This window comes from Pygocentrus nattereri, chromosome 24 (genome assembly GCF_015220715.1).
Source record: "Pygocentrus nattereri isolate fPygNat1 chromosome 24, fPygNat1.pri, whole genome shotgun sequence".
Lineage (NCBI taxonomy): Eukaryota > Metazoa > Chordata > Actinopteri > Characiformes > Serrasalmidae > Pygocentrus > Pygocentrus nattereri.
In genome coordinates this window covers 23,347,868-23,367,355 of record NC_051234.1, presented here as the reverse complement: position 1 = coordinate 23,367,355, position 19,488 = coordinate 23,347,868, and the positions used below count along the sequence as shown (strand labels likewise).

Below are 19,488 nucleotides of genomic sequence, written 5' to 3'. Positions count from 1 at the left end.
GTGCATATAAGAATTACAAGATAGTGTTGGGTCAAGTTTATTTACATGGTGCTTTTTTCAATTGGCTTTGTCAAAAAGCAACTTTACAGAAAATCTGGGTCCAAGCCTCCATGAGTAAGCCGAGAGCAACAGTGGCAAAAAAACTCCCTAAAAGCAAAAGAAAGAGACCTTTAGAGGAACCAAAACATAAAAAGGAGAACCCATCCTCCTTTGGTCCACACCGGATAACAAAACACTAATACACATACGCATAAGACTGCTTTTTAAACAAGGCACAATACAGGACAGCCAGTCAGAACAGAGCTCATTTACATGTATCAGCCTTTAAAGCACAGTGACAAAAATTGTTTTAATTCTAAGGAAAACAGGGCTTTCTAAGCCACTTATCCTCCTGGGTCAATTGAGCTTATTCTGGCAGTCATTTGGCAGAAGGTAGGAAACACCCTGGACAGGTCACCAGTCCATCACAGGGCAGACGTACAGGCATATTCATTCTTACATAGGGGCAATTTAGCATTTCCAACTTGCCCTGTGGGATGTCTTTGGACTGTGGTAAGAAACCCACACAGACACGGGGAGAACATGCCAGCTCCACACAAGGAAAGGACCCTTGTCGCCCGGCCGGGGATAGGGTCCAGTGACTCTTCTTGCTGTGAGGTGACAGCGCTACCCTACCCACCCCACCCCACCCCACCATGAATATATCATGGCTGTTTTTGGTACAGAAAATGACACAAACATCACACCTCAGAACTGGACCTTGTGAAAAAAAAATAAAATAGGTATTTGAATGTTTTTGTTTAACAGAGGGCTTCAGTACACTGGAGTACTATCTTTTACATACATCATCCCATTACAGCCCCGGCAAATTCACTGAGTGCTGATACATTTACTTGATGTGATATCATAGACACTTAATGGCTATTTTTTAGCAGACTGAGTGATGCTAAGCCTGACGAGCTGTGAGTGAGAGCAATCTGGCATCAAATACTGACCACAGCGAGCACTGACAGATGTAAGGGTGCACGTTACCATTTGTACTGGACAGATGATTAAAGTGCCCCGCTGGATGTCGTGTCATGCGCATGTGGGATCACTTCCTGTCAATTTATTCTGCATCTGCCCAACTATTAATATCTCTGAGTCTGGAAGACGTAGCTTGTGACAGGTTGATGGCATTTACTGCCCCAAAAAAACAATCTCTTTAAAAGCTTTGCCTGGCCTGATGTCAAAAAGACTAGCAAGCCAGATGTCACAATCAGAACTTTTGTGAAAGTCAAAGTCTCTGTGAGTTTTGCAATAACATTTGCTGGGCAATATTAAGATAGGTTTGTAATAAATGATATGTTGTGGTTTTCTGAGGAAATGCAACTTCCACACTAATGCCTCATCCACACAAATCTGTAGTTTTTTTTTGGAGGTTTTAAAAATGCTTTTATTGTTTTCATAGACAGGCAGCTTTTTGTAAACTGGTATCACACCATTAACCTCTGCATGGTTGTTGCCATTTTTTTTGTTGAGCATGCGGAACTCTGTCTTATGACTAGGCTTCAGTGTTCTGTGTGATTTGGGGGAGATTTGAAACTGATATTTGAAGCAAAAAGGCATCAGAATACTCGATAATGATTCTAAAGATGTGACTTGATCATTAACCAAAGCCAAATTTGAAAAATAAATGGAGTACAAGGGTAGAAAAACTTAGATCAGCGCAAGGGACGGCTGGATCATGGTCTCGTGAAAACCCTGGGGATGAGCATCTTAGGTGGCCCCCGAACTCAATTAATAAATACCTGTACACTGAGATTAAACAATCATCCTTATCAGCCTTGTTAATGTGCAATATTCTATTGTGTTCACACTGTAATAGTTTGTGCTTTATGCGTTTCTCTACCTAAAGACGAACTTGAATTGAGATCTTTTATGTTTCCTTCAAGCCAAACTGAGTTGTAACACAGAAACAGAACCATTTTTGCACACACTGAAGAGTGAATGATATTGACCCTGAGAACAGTGTCCACTGGTATAGCCTCCAGCACCCTTTGTGACCCACCCCCTGTGACATGCAGCATTTCTTGTTTTATTTTTTTAGTCATTTATACATATTCAGTTCAAATGATTCATATACTGTTAGTTCATCTAATGCAGACTGCAGATTGCCCAAAGTATTTTAGACTCCTTAGGCCATGTAGTCTGAGGCCTCTCGAGGCCCCTGTTGGTCAGAGGCCCCTGGAAAGTGGCCCAGTCAATAATCCATCCCTGATCAGCACTGTGTGGACATTTCAAAGATGGTGGTGTAGCTATGGCAAGGTATATGGCACACAACAGCAAGCAGTAGGCCGTTCGCTTTATTAAGGTCTAATTTTCTGTCAGAAATTGGACATTGCATCTGAATTGTGGAGCTCTGGTGGCCTGCAAGTCAAGTCACAGTGTTCGTAAGACACAGCCGTCACATTGTTATGGAATTACTGCTTCAACTTCATGCTCTATAGCTGTGTCCCAATTCAGGGGCTGCATCCTTCAGAGGCTGCATTTGAAGGCTGGTTGTGTCACAGCGGCATGACTAGGCTGTCCCACAGGTGGATCCTTACCTCAAGCTTTATGAGGTATCATTGCCCTCCACTGGGCTGTCATGCTCATTTGAGCTTTCTAGATTTGCTCATGGTGGATGGTGAGTTTTTTAGAAACGCAGTTGAGGTGAATACTTCTTTTCTGAAAATTAAAAAAAAAAATCCATCTTTAATGCTGATAGCTACACACCTGTTGCTAAGGAGCAACAGCATTATAACTGTCGAACAGCTGTGCTAGCTGTCATTTGGTATGTATAGGCAAAAGTTTAACAGCAAGCATGCTGCTGCTAGCAAAAACAAGCTAAACCAACCCAACCATAATTTTGATATGATTTTGATGTGCGAAATCATTCAGGCTCAGTCGCATGCAGTGCCTAATTCGTTCACTGAAGACCTGTATTTCCTTTAATCTGATTGGTTAGCACACAAAAAAACACAAGTGATTAACTTGAACACTGTTGGCTCTCTGTGTGTGTGTGTAAATTGGCACTGTGTTGAGCTGTTAGTGAGCAATAAGGGGGCAAGAACCTCCTTCTGTGAAAATAATGCACAAAATGCATGGACCTCTAAAACAGGCAGAAATAGTATTCTAAGGCTGCAGTTTAAAAGAGGGTGAAATGTACTGGATTGCTAGTGACTTTTGCCTTTTCTAGTTTCTTTGGCGATTACAAAAACAGGAAATATTGTGATGCATGTTGTGCAATGTGAAGCTGCATCCAAATTTTGTAGTGTTATGTTTTTAACATGTCACCCACCGGACTGCAATTTCACTGTAGAGTTGATTGGGTTTGCCTGCCATACATGATGGAAAAAGCCATAAATCCAACCTGGTCATGTCTGTCTGGTTAGCTGATTGGCTTGAAGAAAATGACCGATATACCCTTTTTTCAAGCGAGGAGTCGATTTCATTAGCATGACTCCACTCATCCAGACGATATTAATGCCTGGAAATCTCGGTTAAGACAGTTCTAATCATGGCTTACTGTTTCAGAATATGAGATTACTGTGCTGCTGCATCTGTTGTATTAAGTATCTGTATTACGTATAAAATGCATGCATGGTATCACAAGGTCTTTGAAGTCTGAAAGCCCAGTTGTGCCCATGTGGCTTGAATTCTTGGTATCTTTCTATTTCATGCAACTTATGTCATGTTTAGGTTCTTGATGTTTTGCCTCTCAGAGGGTTTTAGTTTTCAATTTATATGCTGATTCCTGTCCTTAACAACATTTAAATTAGATTTAAATTGCTCTCCAGGTATGTCTGCAGAGTCTGTGATAAAAAAAGATTTATAGGCTTTGAGCAAAACTTTTTTTCCAGAAGACTCATATACCTCAGTGATACAATTTTTGATGGTTCTCTCAAATTAACAATAACAGTTTATTTAATCTCAGAGCAGTTTTTACAAATGCACCCAGTGTTTAGTAAATCTTCATTAGTTTAACAATTATGTGTGTGTGTGTACACTACATACATAAAAGAGGTAATAATCCGTAATGTGTTTTCTCTCTCTGTTTATTAAGCTTCAGAAGCAGAATGATGAAAGTACCTGTTAAAGCAGCTCTTTTAAGGCATATTCGATGCAACACATTACAAAAAAACAAGAATAAACATCATCTGGACAATAAGGACAATAAAATAAAAAAAAACGTGTATTTAAATATACTTTAAATATACTTTTCAAGAGAGTTTTTAATATGAATACATACTACATGTATTATTTTGGAATGATGTATGACAGCTTAAGGTTATTTAAATCATAAATGAGCTTTGATTACATACACAACTCCAGTTCCAAAATAGTTGGGACAGTATGTGAAAAACAGAAAGCAGAGATTAGTAAATTCTGTTTATCTTGTAGTGTGTGAATGTATGTGTCTGTCTGTTTGCCCTGCGATGGTCTGATGACCTGTCCAGGCTGTTTCCTGCCTTTCACTCAATGACTGCAGGGATAGGCTCCAGTTCCCCCATGACCCAGAAAGTTAATCGGCTTAGAAGATATATATGTGTGTGTGTGTGTATGTGTGTGTGTGTGTGTGTGTGTGTTTATTCTGTATTAAGTTGAAAATAGTACACATTTACACAACGTTTGACATTTTACCTTATGAACTTATGAACATATATTGTCATTCCAAATTCGATGATCAAGTTTTGAAAAAGTCATTTTTTGCCATTTTTTGTTGTGCAAGTCTTCAGCTGTGCAACCATACAGAGTCTTTGTTAATGTATTTTGAGCTGAATTGCACACAATTTTTAAATAAAAGAAGTCTAACACCTGCTTGCTCTGAATATGCAGCCATGCTTTTGTAATATGCAGCATGTGGCTTGGTGTTGTCTTGTTGAAATAAACACGGCGTCTAAAAGGCAGCATATGTTCCTCCAAAATGTGTTCAGATGGTGCCTACACAATTGTGCAAGTTATATAAGATGTGCACAATTCCACTAATTCTTCTAATTTCAGTCATTCAGATGTAAACAGAATCATTCAGAGTAGTTTCCTTTGAAATGGTTCATGTGAAATGGCCATTGCCAACTTACCGTGACAGTGCTAGGAACCAAGTGTTATGATATATACAATGCAAAAAAATGTATTTTATTGTAATATTCAGAATACTAATTACGATGACAGTGATATTTCTGAGAAAAAAATACTTTTTTGAGGGGACTATTTTGCCTCACAGTTCCAGACATGTACAACTTTGCCATAAATGTTTTTTTAAATATACACTGCTCAAAAAAATTAAGGGAACACTTAAACAACACAATATAACTCCAAGTAAATCAAACTTCTGTGAAATCAAACTGTCCACTTAGGAAGCAAAACTGATTGACAATCAATTTCACACGTTGTTGTGCAAATGGAATAGACAACAGGTGGAAATTATTGGCAATTAGCAAGACACACTCAATAAAGGAGTGGTTCTGCAGGTGGGGACCACAGACCACTTCTCAGTACCGATGCTTTCTGGCTGATGTTTTGGTCACTTTTGAATGGTGGTGGTGCTTTCACACTCGTGGTAGCATGAGACGGACTCTACAATCCACACAAGTGGCTCAGGTAGTGCAGCTCATCCAGGATGGCACATCAATGCGAGCTGTGGCAAGAAGGTTTGCTGTGTCTGTCAGCATAGTGTCCAGAGGCTGGAGGCGCTACCAGGAGACAGGCCAGTACACCAGGAGACGTGGAGGAGGCCGAAGGAGGGCAACAACCCAGCAGCAGGACCGCTACCTCCGCCTTTGTGCAAGGAGGAACAGGAGGAGCACTGCCAGAGCCATGCAAAGTGACCTCCAGCAGGCCACAAATGTGCATGTGTCTGTACAAACGGTTAGAAACCGACTCCATGAGGATGGTATGAGGGCCCAGTGTCCACAGATGGGGTTGTGCTCACAGCCCAACACTGTGCAGGACGCTTGGCATTTGCCAGAGAACACCAGGATTGGCAAATTCGCCACTGGCGCCCTGTGCTCTTCACAGATGAAAGCAGGTTCACACTGAGCACATGTGACAGACGTGACAGAGTCTGGAGACGCCGTGGAGAGCGATCTGCTGCCTGCAACATCCTTCAGCATGACCGGTTTGGCAGTGGGTCAGTGATGGTGTGGGGTGGCATTTCTTTGGAGGGCCGCGCAGCCCTCCATGTGCTCGCCAGAGGTAGCCTGACTCCCATTAGGTACCAAGATGAGATCCTCAGACCCCTTGTGAGACCATATGCTGGTGCGTTGGCCCTGGGTTCTTCCTAATGCAGGACAATGCTAGACCTCATGGGGCTGGAGTGTGTCAACAGTTCCTGCAAGATGAAGGCATTGAAGCTATGGACTGGAGCGCCCGTTCCCCAGACCAGAATCCGATTGAGCACATCTGGGACATCATGTCTCGCTCCATCCACCAATGCCACATTGCACCACAGACTGTCCAGGAGTTGGCAGATGCTTTAGTCCAGGTCTGGGAGGAGATCCCTCAGGAGACCATCCGCCACCTCATCAGGAGCATGCCCAGGCGTTGTAGGGAGGTCATACAGGCACGTGGAGGCCACACACAATACTGAGCCTCATTTTGACTTGTTTTAAGGACATCACATCAAAGTTGGATCAGCCTGTAGTGTGTTTTTCCACTTTAATTTTGTGTGTGACTCCAAATCCAGGCCTCCATTGGTTAATAAATTTGATTTCCATTGATGATTTTTGTGTGATTTTGTTGTCAGCACATACAACTTTGTACAGAACAAAGTATTCAATGAGAATATTTCATTCATTCAGATCTAGGATGTGTTATTTGAGTGTTCCCTTTATCTTTTGAGCAGTGTATATTTTAATATTTAATATTCATATATAAATCTTTATCACAAAACTTACATAAAACAATGTCTCTGACATTAGGCTGCATTTTCGTAACCATATAATGTAATGACTTTTAGAGAAGAAGGTCTTAGAGACATTAAATGCTTTAGACATCTGGTTCGTAACACCACCACTGTGTACAGTTTTCACTCTATGAGTTTCTCTACAATGGATCATTTCACACCAAACCACTCTGAAAAAGTTTAAAATTGTTTGATTATACAGAGATTTTGAAAAAATGGTGGAATTCCTCTTTAAGTATGCTTCTGTTTTTTTGCAAAGGAGATGTTGCAGGTGTTTCAGTGGAACAGATCCCTTTTTTAACTTAATGTCTATCTGCTGCATCATTATACAGTCCATTACCAGTGATGATCATGTCAACACGTATTTAGAAAAGAACATAAAATCGTTGAAACTCACCTATTATAGAAGCCAATGGTGCAGCTGCCGAATTCCATCAGTGCATGTTTAGGTCAAACAGATGTTTTTGAATGCATTAGTCAAAGATATTTGTAAACTAGACTGTAAACTTGTATAATTAATTCTTTCACAGATGGAACTAGTTGTCCAGAGGGACCAGTTTGTGGTCATTCATCATAGTGATGACCATGCTGGCTCTGTTTAGAGTCATGTTAGTTGGCTCAGCTTGTCCAGTGGCTCTTGGTTTAGTAACATTGCCCGTTTTTTTTTCAAACTCAGCAAAAGTTAGCAATGTAACAACCTCTTCGCTTTTGTCTGTTTATAACTTAAATTGTTAAACAACTTCTATAGCAACTATCCCCTAATTAAGAAAACAAGATTAAATTTCATGTTGTTAGTTATAAAGCCTATTAGGCAGGTCATTGTTCAGAGGCCACCTAAGAAATCTCAGTCTCTTTCTCTTTCCTTCTGTATGCATGTGAGAAACCTAAAAGAAGTAATATGGTCACTCCATACTTGAGTTGGGGAAAGTTGATATATACAAGAGCTGTTTATTCCTTGAGGATGACTGCAGTGACTCTCATTTTACCATGGTGGCATTTACAGTGCTGCATAGATGGCAAAGTAAAGGTAGTTAAGCTTTGATATTTAAGTATTCCCTCAATTGGCCTACATTCTAGGCTATGACTGTTTATTGCATATGTCCCCAACGGACTATACAATATCATCATAACAGCAATGCAATCTGTTCATGCTGCCGCGACTATACACAGATGGGGCTCAAACAAATGTCTTACCATTTCTTGCTAGATTTGCCTCTAGATCTAAAGTGAGCTGTAGATGTTTGAATGGGTGCACTTCAAGTGAGACTGAACATTTTTAAGTGTTTCTGTAGTGACTGTTTCGTTAGTGATGACTTTAGCTAACTTTGAGCAAAACTCCAAAGCGCTAATACATTGCTAGCAGGCACCGCTTTGTTCAGTGTGTACAGTGGGACACACATCAAATCACAATATTTATCATTACAACACAAAAGGCAGTTACTTAACTGCAGAAGATATGTGTTTCTACAGTGACAATCGATAAGATAACATGCTGACTTTCAGACTTTGGGACAGACTGGTTACCATGTGGCTGTGAGGGACAGGGATGCAGTGTCACTTCCTCTCACTCCCCTAAAAGGGACGTGGCTATAATAAGGCTCCCCCTTTGGGCTAAGATGATACGTATTTCAAGACTGACACGAAAATGTGAGACAAAACTTAAACTCATGACATATCTAAATCATTCAACATAAACAAATATACTAAGAAACAAACACAAAAACGATGGAAGTTATTTTCACAAGTTGAAATTTAAGGGTTAGCGTTTTGAACAGCCGCCTTCTAATAGAATGTACCCTAAAAATGCTGTATTTCTTTGTTTAGCTTATTAGTTTCTCTATTAACTCCTTAAAATCCAAAGCTTATTATACTATATATTATATATACTAAGGCTTACTATTCAGTAACTACAGGGGCTTCTTTCCATCTGGTGTCTATAGATCTATTTCTGAGACCCAAACTATTTATTTTGGGTATTTTCCCTGACAATCGTGTTATTGGAAGCTGCACTCGTAATTTAATTCAAATATGTATTCTAGAGGCGAAGTGCCTGATAACTTAATTTTGGAAAAGAATGGAGGGGCCCACCATCATGCAACTGATATGCAATGTCCTTTTGTTTGTCAATGGAAAATGTAACATATATATTAAAAGGCAAACAGTTTAAATTGAAAAGGTCTGGAAACCCTTCCTATCCTATTTATCACATGTAGACATTTACAAGTTGTTGTAAGTGTGTGTTGTCAGTGTTTGTCTTTCAATTAGCTGGTAATTTTTTTGTAAAGAGATCATATGTGTACTTGTTTACCTTTACAGGTCTGACATTGCATAAGGGCTTCTGTTTGCTAATTGCCAATAATATAGGTCCACTATCGAAATGCTCTGCCATCGAACTGCTCTGTACCTAATCTAGCTCTATTGTCTAACAGCTCTGTACCTAATCTAGCTTCATTGTCTAACTGCTCTGTACCTATTCTAGCTCTATTGTCTAACAGCTCTGTACCTAGTCTAGCTCTATTGTCTAACAGCTCTATACCTAGTCTAGCTCTATTGTCTAACAGCTCTGTACCTAGTCTAGCTCTGTTATCTAACTCTTCTGTACCTAGTCTAGCTCTATTGTCTAACTGCTCTGTACCTAATCTAGCTCTATTGTCTAACTCTTCTGTACCTAATCTAGCTCTACTGTCTAACTGCTCTATACCTAGTCTAGCTCTGTTATCTAACTCTTCTATATCTAATCTAACTTTATTGTCTAACAGCTCTGTGCCTAGTCTAGCTCTATTGTCTAATAGCTCTGTACCTAATCTAGCCCTGTTATCTAACTCTTCTGTACCTAGTCTAGCTCTATTGTCTAACTGCTCTGTACCTAATCTAGCTCTGTTATCTAACTCTTCTGTACCTAGTCTATCTCTACTGTCTAACTGCTATATATGTAATCTAGCTCTATTGTCTAACAGCTCTGTACCTAATCTAGCTCTGTTGTCTAACTGCTCTGTACCTAATCTAGCTCTGTTATCTAACTCTTCTGTACCTAGTCTAGCTCTGTTGTCTAACTGCTCTGTACCTAATCTAACTCTGTTTTCTAACTCTTCTGTACCTAGCCTAGCTCTACTGTCTAACTGCTCTATACCTAGTCTAGCTCTGTTATCTAACTCTTCTGTACCTAGTCTAGCTCTATTGTCTAACTGCTCTGTACCTAGTCTAGCTCTATTGTGTAACTGCTCTGTACCTAGTCTAGCTCTATTGTCTAACTGCTCTTTATCTAATCTAGATCTATTGTCTAACTGCTCTGTACCTAGTCTAGCTCTATTGTGTAACTGCTCTGTACCTAGTCTAGCTCTATTGTCTAACTGCTCTTTATCTAATCTAGATCTATTGTCTAACTGCTCTGTACCTAGTCTAGCTCTATTGTGTAACTGCTCTGTGCCTAGTCTGCCTCTGTTGTCTAACTGCTCTGTATCTAATCTAGATCTATTGTCTAACTGCTCTGTACCTAGTCTAGCTCTATTGTGTAACTGCTCTGTACCTAGTCTAGCTCTATTGTCTAACTGCTCTTTATCTAATCTAGATCTATTGTCTAACTGCTCTGTACCTAGTCTAGCTCTATTGTGTAACTGCTCTGTGCCTAGTCTGCCTCTGTTGTCTAACTGCTCTGTATCTAATCTAGATCTATTGTCTAACTGCTCTGTACCTAGTGTAGCTCTATTGTCTAACTGCTGTGTTCCTGGTCTACCTCTGTTGTCTAACTGCTCTGTATCTAATCTAGATCTATTGTCTAACTGCTCTGTACCTAGTGTAGCTCTATTGTCTAACTGCTGTGTGCCTGGTCTAGCTCTGTTGTCTAACTGCTCTGTACCTAGTTTACCTGCTCTTAGTTTATAATATGTTTTTAATTCATTCATTCATTTTTACCTACTTACATATTTAATTACATGTTTATTTGGTTTGTGAGCTTTCTTAACACTTGTTTGCTCTTGTTTTATTGGCTATAATAATTGTAATTATTTAATTGCAAAACATGTAAAACTCAATAAATACAAAAAAACTGGTTGAGCTATTCTTAGGTTGTAGAAATGTGTAATTATTTCTTACTGTCACATTCACTGGGAAGTATGCATCTAGTTTGAGGCATGTTCTTCCTTTCACTACACACAATAATATTCAATGGGTTTGATTGTGGGTTGGCTGAGTCAGACAGAAGCAGAAGGTTGAAAAGCTCCAGAAGGTGTGACGTACAACCTTTTATGAGTTACTGATGACCAGTAGTGGTTCTCAGGGTGATGGAATAGAGCTGATAGATTTGTATACACAGGGGGTAGATCCAGTTGGGGGTGTTGAAAACTATGACCTGAGTGCTCTTAGACTCCATTATCTATGGAAGTTGGGCTGAAACATGGCCTACAGCAGAGCCTCGGCTGCCGCTGTCTCTGCATTCAGGGCAACCTGGGTCCATCTAAATGGCTGTTATTACTGACCGTTCCCACATGGAGTTTGTTTTCTGTGGATTTCCAGCTCAATCATCTCGCAGTTTGGCTCTCTTTCCTGCTACTGTGCTGTGACATGGCTATTAAATGCAATACACTTACAAAAAAAAGAACATTTTTAGGAGAAAAAAAAAAGCAAAGAAAACAGTTTTGCCAGTTTCAGTGTCAGAAAATAAGATGCCTGGCAAATTTCTTGCTCATGTGCATTTGATAGAGATATTTCTGAGGAGATCATACTGAAATATAGTCTACTTGCATGAAAATAAGTGAAAAACAGGAGCTTCTAAAAGTGGAGTTCAACAGATGAAAACATGCAGACAACATGGGACTCCTAACAACCATGCAAGAGCAAGTAGACCAACAAACCTGTCCCCATCAGATGAACATCACTGAAAGCTTTCACCTTTGAGAGAAAAGAGGAAATTAAGCTCCACCCTTACTTCAGATCTGAAAAAATCCAGAAGTGTTTCCGTCCATCTACTATCCATGCATGAAACACAAGGACCAAAGATACAATCCTATCCAGTCCGCAAAACTATTTTAGTTTTCTGTTAGCCTGTTTCACAATGTCCTGCACTACAGTCCCCAGCATGATATGCAATATAATGTGCGCTCCAACTCTCCTACCTCAACAACAGCCTATGGTACAGCGGTTACACCTCAATTCTACCCATTTCTACACCAATCATATCACCAAACACACTGGCTGCATTTCAGCTGCAGTTCATCCAATATGAACATGTATCATCGGCTCAGCAGCTCAGAAATTTAGCCCAAGTCTTAATGAACTTGCAGCAAAGAAAGGATGCCAGGAGTCTACTTCAAGCAAATAGGCAGATTTAAAACACTGAGCTCCTGAGGACATTTACATTTGGAATTTTTCAAGTATTCATGTAACCAAAGTCTATTATAAGAGTCTGTATCTTACTGCCCCTGCGATGGACTGGCAACCGATCCAGGGTGTATCCTGCCTTCCGCCCGATGACTGCTGGGATAGGCTCCAGCACCCCAGCACCCCAGTTTGGGTTATAAAGCAACATTAAGTAACAATTGGAGGCAGATGATCCGCTGTGGCGATCCCTAAAGGGAGCAGCCGAAAGAAGAAGAAGAAGATTAAGTAAAACTTAAGTAAAAAGTTTTTTTCCTCTGGCTCAGTCTTGTAAATCTGCCGCCGACAGCATAAAGCCACACAAACACTGGCATAGTGACTGCAGTGCTAGAGAAAACTAGATTTTTTTTGTAGGCAGAGAAAGGCAGGAGGACATTCTGCACTCTTTTATTGTTGTTTAATGCTGAGTTAGTCTGGAATTGACAGCGAGTTATTTTGCATCCATGGCTCACCAAAAAAATTAACATCTGATTTATTCCACCACTGTGGTCCATGGTAAAAGCTGGAAAGACTGAACTCTTTATGGCACATTCTGCTTACCACTGTGGCCTGGAATGCTACTGCTTGAGGTGTCAGATTTTTCCATGGTTCCTCCCTTGAAAACAATGGAATATCCAGTTTGCTGACATCCATCTACTACTATGTGCATGCAGCATAACCTACTTCCAAGAACATTAAGAGTACTGGAGGTACTCCCTGCAGATTTCTTTGAAAAACCAAAAGCAAGTCTGCTGAAAAGATTGAATGCTATAAATAAAGGCAATGGATCAACACACTAAAAACAAAAAAAATGTGAAGTTTGATTTAGTGCAGGACTGTCGAACGCAACCATATTGGGCCATATTAAAAAAATCTCATCAAGACTGTGGGCCAGAAAAAAAAAACTTTGCTGTGCTATAACCTCAACTGACCATTGTTTATTCAAAATATGCAAAACCTTCAACAGTAAAATACACACACTTGTAGAAGACCTTAAAATATTCAAAATTTGAACATCCCCAGGTGTTCAGTATTTTAAATCTACATATTTGCTTGAAGTAGACACCTGGCATCATTTCTTTGCTACAAGTTCATTAAGATTTCGGCTTAGTTTCTGAGCTGCTAAGTGTTTATACTGGTTGACATGCGGCTGAAATGCATTTTGGTGATGCGACTGGTGTTTTGCACAGAATTGTGTGGAATTGAGGTGTAACCACTGTCCCATAGGCTGCTGTTAGGGTAGGAGAGTCGGAGCACTTTACGTTGCAGTGCATGCTGGGGACTGTTGTGCAGCACACTGTGAAATGGGCTAATATTAACAGAAAATTAAAATACTTTTCTGGGCCAGATAGGATTGTGTGGCGGGCCTGATCTGGCCTGCAGGCCTTGTGTCTGACACATGGGATTTAGCAGTTGAGAGTTTTGAATAATTTTCTGCATTGATGCTCAAAAATGACTAACTTGTACTTTTTGGACATTTTGTCTAGAGATGAAATAAGGAGGGCTGGCCTCTAATGCATTTCAGCTTCTAAAGAAAAAGCACAGTCCTTTGTTTGACAGGCTCACATTCTTTGCAGATGCCAAAGCAAAACCTGAACACTGAGCCTTTTTTCTCAAATTTGTTCTTGAGAAAGGTCAGATTAATGACGTGTTTTTAAACCACAGAATTGTTCACACCTTTGTGCTCTTGAGTGCTCAAATCTCAAATAAGGACACACCTGTAAACGTCTTTGCAAAAACTGCATGGGTTTTAAGACGATAGAGAAGTTGATGAATGAGGCCCAATGTCTCTTGCTCAACAGCTTTGTGAAACATATGAATCAATGTTTTATTTGAAATTTTCAGAACGGAAACAGGTCTATCCATGTCCTTGGAAGTTTGCTTCAGCTTTATACACTTAGATAACAGATTTGTTGCCCTGTTGCAGCAGATGAGTCACTTGGACTGAGCTGCGGTGACGTCCTACCCAGACAGGCCCTTCACTTAATTGAAAGATTTTCATTTGAGGAAAAGCCATTATGTGAACTGAACCTTTTCATCATCCCAATATTCTATAAAATGATAAATTCACTGTAATACACAGTGTGCAATGTGACTTGTTCATTTTAAAAAAGGAAGACAAAACATAATATGTCAAAATCAGCATTCAACTGTGACTATTAAAGCTAGGAGTTCAATTCGGGCCATCAATGTAAAACTGGGTCAAAACTGAGAAACATAAAACACGTCTATGATAGTGCTGTTTAGAGCTGCTGCTGCATCTCCATTTCTTATGGACTGAAACCTGGTTAGGCTACCACCTGTACTCACAGTCAGTGACGTACCTACATACAGAAGGCCTATAATGATGTTTTCTCAAAAAATGTATCCCAAGTTGTAAAATTGTAAAATGTGATTGTTTTGTGGGCGGCACGGTGGCGTGGTGGGTAGCGCTGTCGCCTCACAGTGAGGAAGGCCTGAGTTCGATTCCCCGGCCGGGTGATCAGGGTCCTCTCTGTGTGGAGTTTGCATGTTCTCCCCGTGTCTGCAAGGGTTTACTCCCACAGTCCAAAGACATGCAGTCAGGCCAATTGGACATGCTAAATTGCCCCTGGCTGTGAGTGACTGTCTGTGTGCCCTGCGATGGACTGGTGACCTGTCCAGGGTGTATCCTGCCTTCTGCCCGAAGACTGCTGGGATAGGCTCCAGCGCGACCCTGACGGAGAAGCGGCTTAGGGGATGGATGGATGGATGGATTGTTTTGTCTGTCACTTTCTAATCATGTTGGTAGTTAATATAAAGTGTAAGGCCTTTGGCCTCCTAAAGTCCTAAAAAATAAGAGAGCTCACTCACCCACATACCACAGAAAATAAAATTCTGATTAGTTCATTTTCTTGGCCTTTCAAGAATTTAACATGGAATAAAAATGTTAAATAAAAATGAAATTTTTTCCTCACAGAAGTCATCATAAGGCCCTGAAGGTTTTCTTTTGTATGAAACAATACAGTGGTCATTAACAGTAAGCTATGGTTGCCGAGCCACATAATGATTAAAGATTATTCTATGATCAACGCTTGTTTTTAATACCCTCATTTTAATACCTATTTGTGGATCAACCAATCAGATTTTAGAACTGAAAGTATCCATCTTATAATGAAGTACATGAGCTTTATCTTGTCCAGGGATGCACTTTGTTAGACTTTGTACGACTAGCACGTGTAACTATATGTGTATCTTGAATGTGTAGTAAGTAGGAAACTAATGAGGCATGAGAGTACAATGTTGTGTGGACGTTTTTGCACAGTCAGTCTTTTGCAGTTTATCCTCATTTTTGCAAGCCTAGAAATAACAACTAAGTCCACTGCTGCATTTGAGCCCTGTACTTGAGAAGACATTACTGATTCATGAGCCTGGAATCAACTTGGGATCGATAAAAAAGAACAGCTCCAGTATCTTTGCGCTTTTATGTACATAGTATAGATTTCAAGTCTTCAGAAATTTTCATAGTTATTAAAGGCTGTCTAATAATGTTCTTTGCTGTTATGATATTACATTTTTAAATAAAAATGGTTGCTTTTTTTTAAAGTGTAGCATCTAACAAAACTGAAAATTGCATGACAAACTATAGTCGTGTGCAGATGTGAACACTAGTTACATGTTTTGTTTGTTCTCTAAGAAGCTAACACTCTTCTACAGCAGTGGTCATCAACCATCCTAATGGAGATCTACTTTCTTGTCGAGTTTAGCTCCAGACAAAGTCTGACATGCTGCTGCCCCCCATTACCCCCGTTACCCTACACTAATGCATCTGATCAAGTGGGTAATCCTTTTGTTTCAAAACAAACCAGAAATTAAAGAGAACTAAAAATAATTGTTTCCTCCCAGAGTCCATAGACATGCAGTCAGGCTAGTTGTACATGCTTACCTGCCCCTAGGTGTGAGAGAGTGTGTGTATGTATATGTCTGTCTGTCTGCCCTGCGATGGACTGGTGACCTGACCAGGGTGTATCCTGCCTTCCACCCAATGGCTGCTGGGGTAGGCTCCAGCTCCCCTCGAGACCCAGAAGGATAAGCTGCATAGAAGATGTGTGTGTGTGTGTGTGTGTGTGTGTGTGTGTGTGTGTGTGTGTAAAAAATCATTTCTACAATATTTGCAGAGTGTAAATACAGGTACAGCAATCATATTAAAGCCAAATTACAGGCTTTTTTCATGTCACAGGAAACATTAATCCTCCTCTGAAGGTCAAGAAGACATTGAGGCTCCCCTGTTGGCTAAAACAGAAGCCATTATGAAAAATATTTGACAAACACTATATGCCCAAAGGTTTGTAGACACCTGGTTATGCATAATTTGTTCTGAAATCCAAGGTATTAATATTGAGTTCCCCCCCACTTTGCCGCAGCAAAAGCCTCTACTCTTCTGTGAAGGCTTTATACTAGACATTGGAACATTGATGTGAGGATTTGTTTGCATTCAGCCACAAGAGCATTAGCGATGTCAGGTACTGATGCTGGATGATCTGTTCTGGATCATTCCAGCTCATCCCGAAGGTCCTGGGTGGAGCTTCATCAATCCAGAGAATGCGGTTCCACTGCTTCACAGCCCAAGAACCTTTAAGAACCTTTCTTTCACATAGCAAAAACATTTAAAAAATTGCTGCAGAATTTAATTTTGCACATATGAAATGGTTCATTACAGAAAAACTTTCTGATTCATATTTATTCACCTTTAAAGTAAGTAAAAGTAAAGAGGTTTCATTCCAAGCACACTTGGAGCATTTCTGTTGGTCCATTAATCATGAGATTTTCACACAATGTGAAGCACAGCTGTGTTCAAATGGGGCTGTCTTTAGACAGCAATAAACTTTTTTATACGTTTTATTTGCTATCCAAAACAACCAGTCAAGAACCTACATGTGTCTTGTGAGTTTTCATATGTAATTTTGATGATGATAAAATGATGGGAGTGGGGACTGACTGGGGTTTGTACTGCTTTGCCCTACAATGCCCTGCATGTAGTTAATGTATTTTTTAAATGATGTATAAATAATGCATGAATCTTCTTAGAACTATCATAAAAACATTGTATTAGGCATCAGGCAGTCTGTTTGTAGCCATTATGTGTAATAATGTTCTATGAGGGAGCTTTAATAGGTCACCAACCCTTCTCTTGGAGATCTACTTTACCTGCAGAGTTTTGTTCTACATGCTGTTCCCCCTTTCTTCATGCTAAAGCATCTGATGCAGCCAAGCCCGGACTTGTGAGCAAGTTAATTAGATTGAGCAGGGGTGGCAGAACCAGAATACACAGGAAGGTAGATCTCCAGGACCATGACCTGGTAGTTTAGAGGCATTAAACTCTTCAGACATCTGGTTCCTATCACCACCACTGTGGACAATTCTGACTCTATATGTATGTCTAGAGTGGACCATTTCACACCAAATGGCATTGTTTACATCTTAAGCATTTAATTACTCGCTACGGCAGCACATATACTAAAATTGGATCGATACAGAGAAGATTAGCATGGCCCCTGTGAAAGGATGACACACAAATCCGTGAAGCGCTCCGTATTTTTTGGGCAGTCGTGGGCTAGAGGTTAGGGCTCTGGCCCCGTGACAGGAAGGTTGCCGGTTCGATCCCCAGGGCTGACAGTCCATGACTGAGGTGTCCTTGAGCAAGACACCTAACCCCCAACTGCTCACCGGGCGCCGTGGATAGGGCTGCCCACCGCTCCAGGCGAGTGTGCTCACTGCCCCCTAGTGTGTATGTTCACTAGTGTGTATGTGGTGTTTCACTTCACAGATGGGTTAAATGTGGAGGTGGAATTTCCCCAGTTGTGGGATGAAAAAGTATCATTTATTATGCAGACTTTTTGAAATATTGGTGGAATTTCCCTTTCTAAATAGTTCCTGGTCAGATGTACTGTAGAGTAGAGTGAAATACTCACACATTTCATTTACAAAAAACATTTTTAAAGAGCCATGAACAGGAAGGTTCTTCAGGGAACTCAATGTGGTTCTTCTGCGGCATTGCTCCAAAGACTGTAGCCTAAGAGTAACGTTAATTGTAGAGCAGAGCATTTTACCTTCTGCACCTTCTCCCCAATCTGCTTATTAATAAAATAGTGGTGATTAAGATGGAAGTGAACCCATAAAGTGACCCTAATGAGCTGGTAGAGAGAAAATGTATCATCTTCAGGTGCTCTGGGACTTCAGCAGCAGGTGGTGCAGTATTAATGTGGGAGAATCTTTCGTGGGGCTACTTTTAACCATTCTCATGTAATTTATGCACATGGAGGAGAACCGTGCGAAGTTTGCAAAGTGGTGAAATTGCCCTGCTTCTGGGGCTTTGGGGCTTAATTAGAGCTGTAAAAATAGGTTGTTTGAAATGTGCAGCCTGTGACAAACACTCCTACTGTCCCTGCATCCTTACAAACCTCCCTAAGCCTCTGCATGCCAGCCATCGGCTCCCTCTGCCACGCAAGGTGGGCTATATGCAGCCTCCAACAACCCTGGGGATGGATTCAATGAAAATTCATCTTAAATCTCTTCAGCCTGGGTATTCAGAGTACTGATTACTACTGAGCACTACTGACCACTGATTGTTTACCAAGTAACACCAAGGCTTGCATTCCAGTACCAATGCCAATAAGTCTGTTCCTGCTTGCAGAACAATGGGGAACTCTGTGTGACTCTACAGAGTACGTCAGTAAATGTGCACATTTGTTGTGGACATTTGTTTGTTTCAATACAAAAACAACCTGTTTTAGGTTTATTAATTCAGACAGCAGTTAAGTCTCACCCATCAATGCTGAAGTTTTAAGGACAGGTAAGCCATTCAAAACAGTACTCAGTCATATTCAGTTATATGAGTATATAAAAGTTTGAAAAGCCCTGGTCAAATTGCATGTTTGATCATCTGATTGAAAATAAGTTAATAAGTTAATATTTGCTAACCTTAACATTTTAGTTAAAATTAAGTATAAAATGTGCCATAACTTTTGCACAGCTCACATTTTATTATATATTTTTTAGAATATGTTAAATTCACCAAATAAATTGTAATTGTGCATTAAAATGAGCTCTGTGGAGCATGTAGTAACTTATTTTCACTTAGAAAATCAACAAAACATGAAATTTGACCATGGTGCCACGCCAGAGTGGACAGAATTCCCGGTGAGCTGATAACATGCCAGTGTAATTCTGTAGTAATTTTTGGGATTAAACCA

The 19,488-nt window shown here is 40.2% G+C and overlaps 1 non-coding gene across 1 annotated transcript; it reads left to right on the top strand.

Moving 5' to 3' along the window:
- Nucleotides 1-17,728: 17,728 nt before the first annotated feature.
- On the top strand, nt 17,729-17,835 carry LOC119262405. Its single transcript, XR_005129610.1, has one exon. It is a non-coding gene; the product is annotated as a U6 spliceosomal RNA (small nuclear RNA).
- The last annotated feature ends 1,653 nt before the right edge of the window (nt 17,836-19,488 follow it).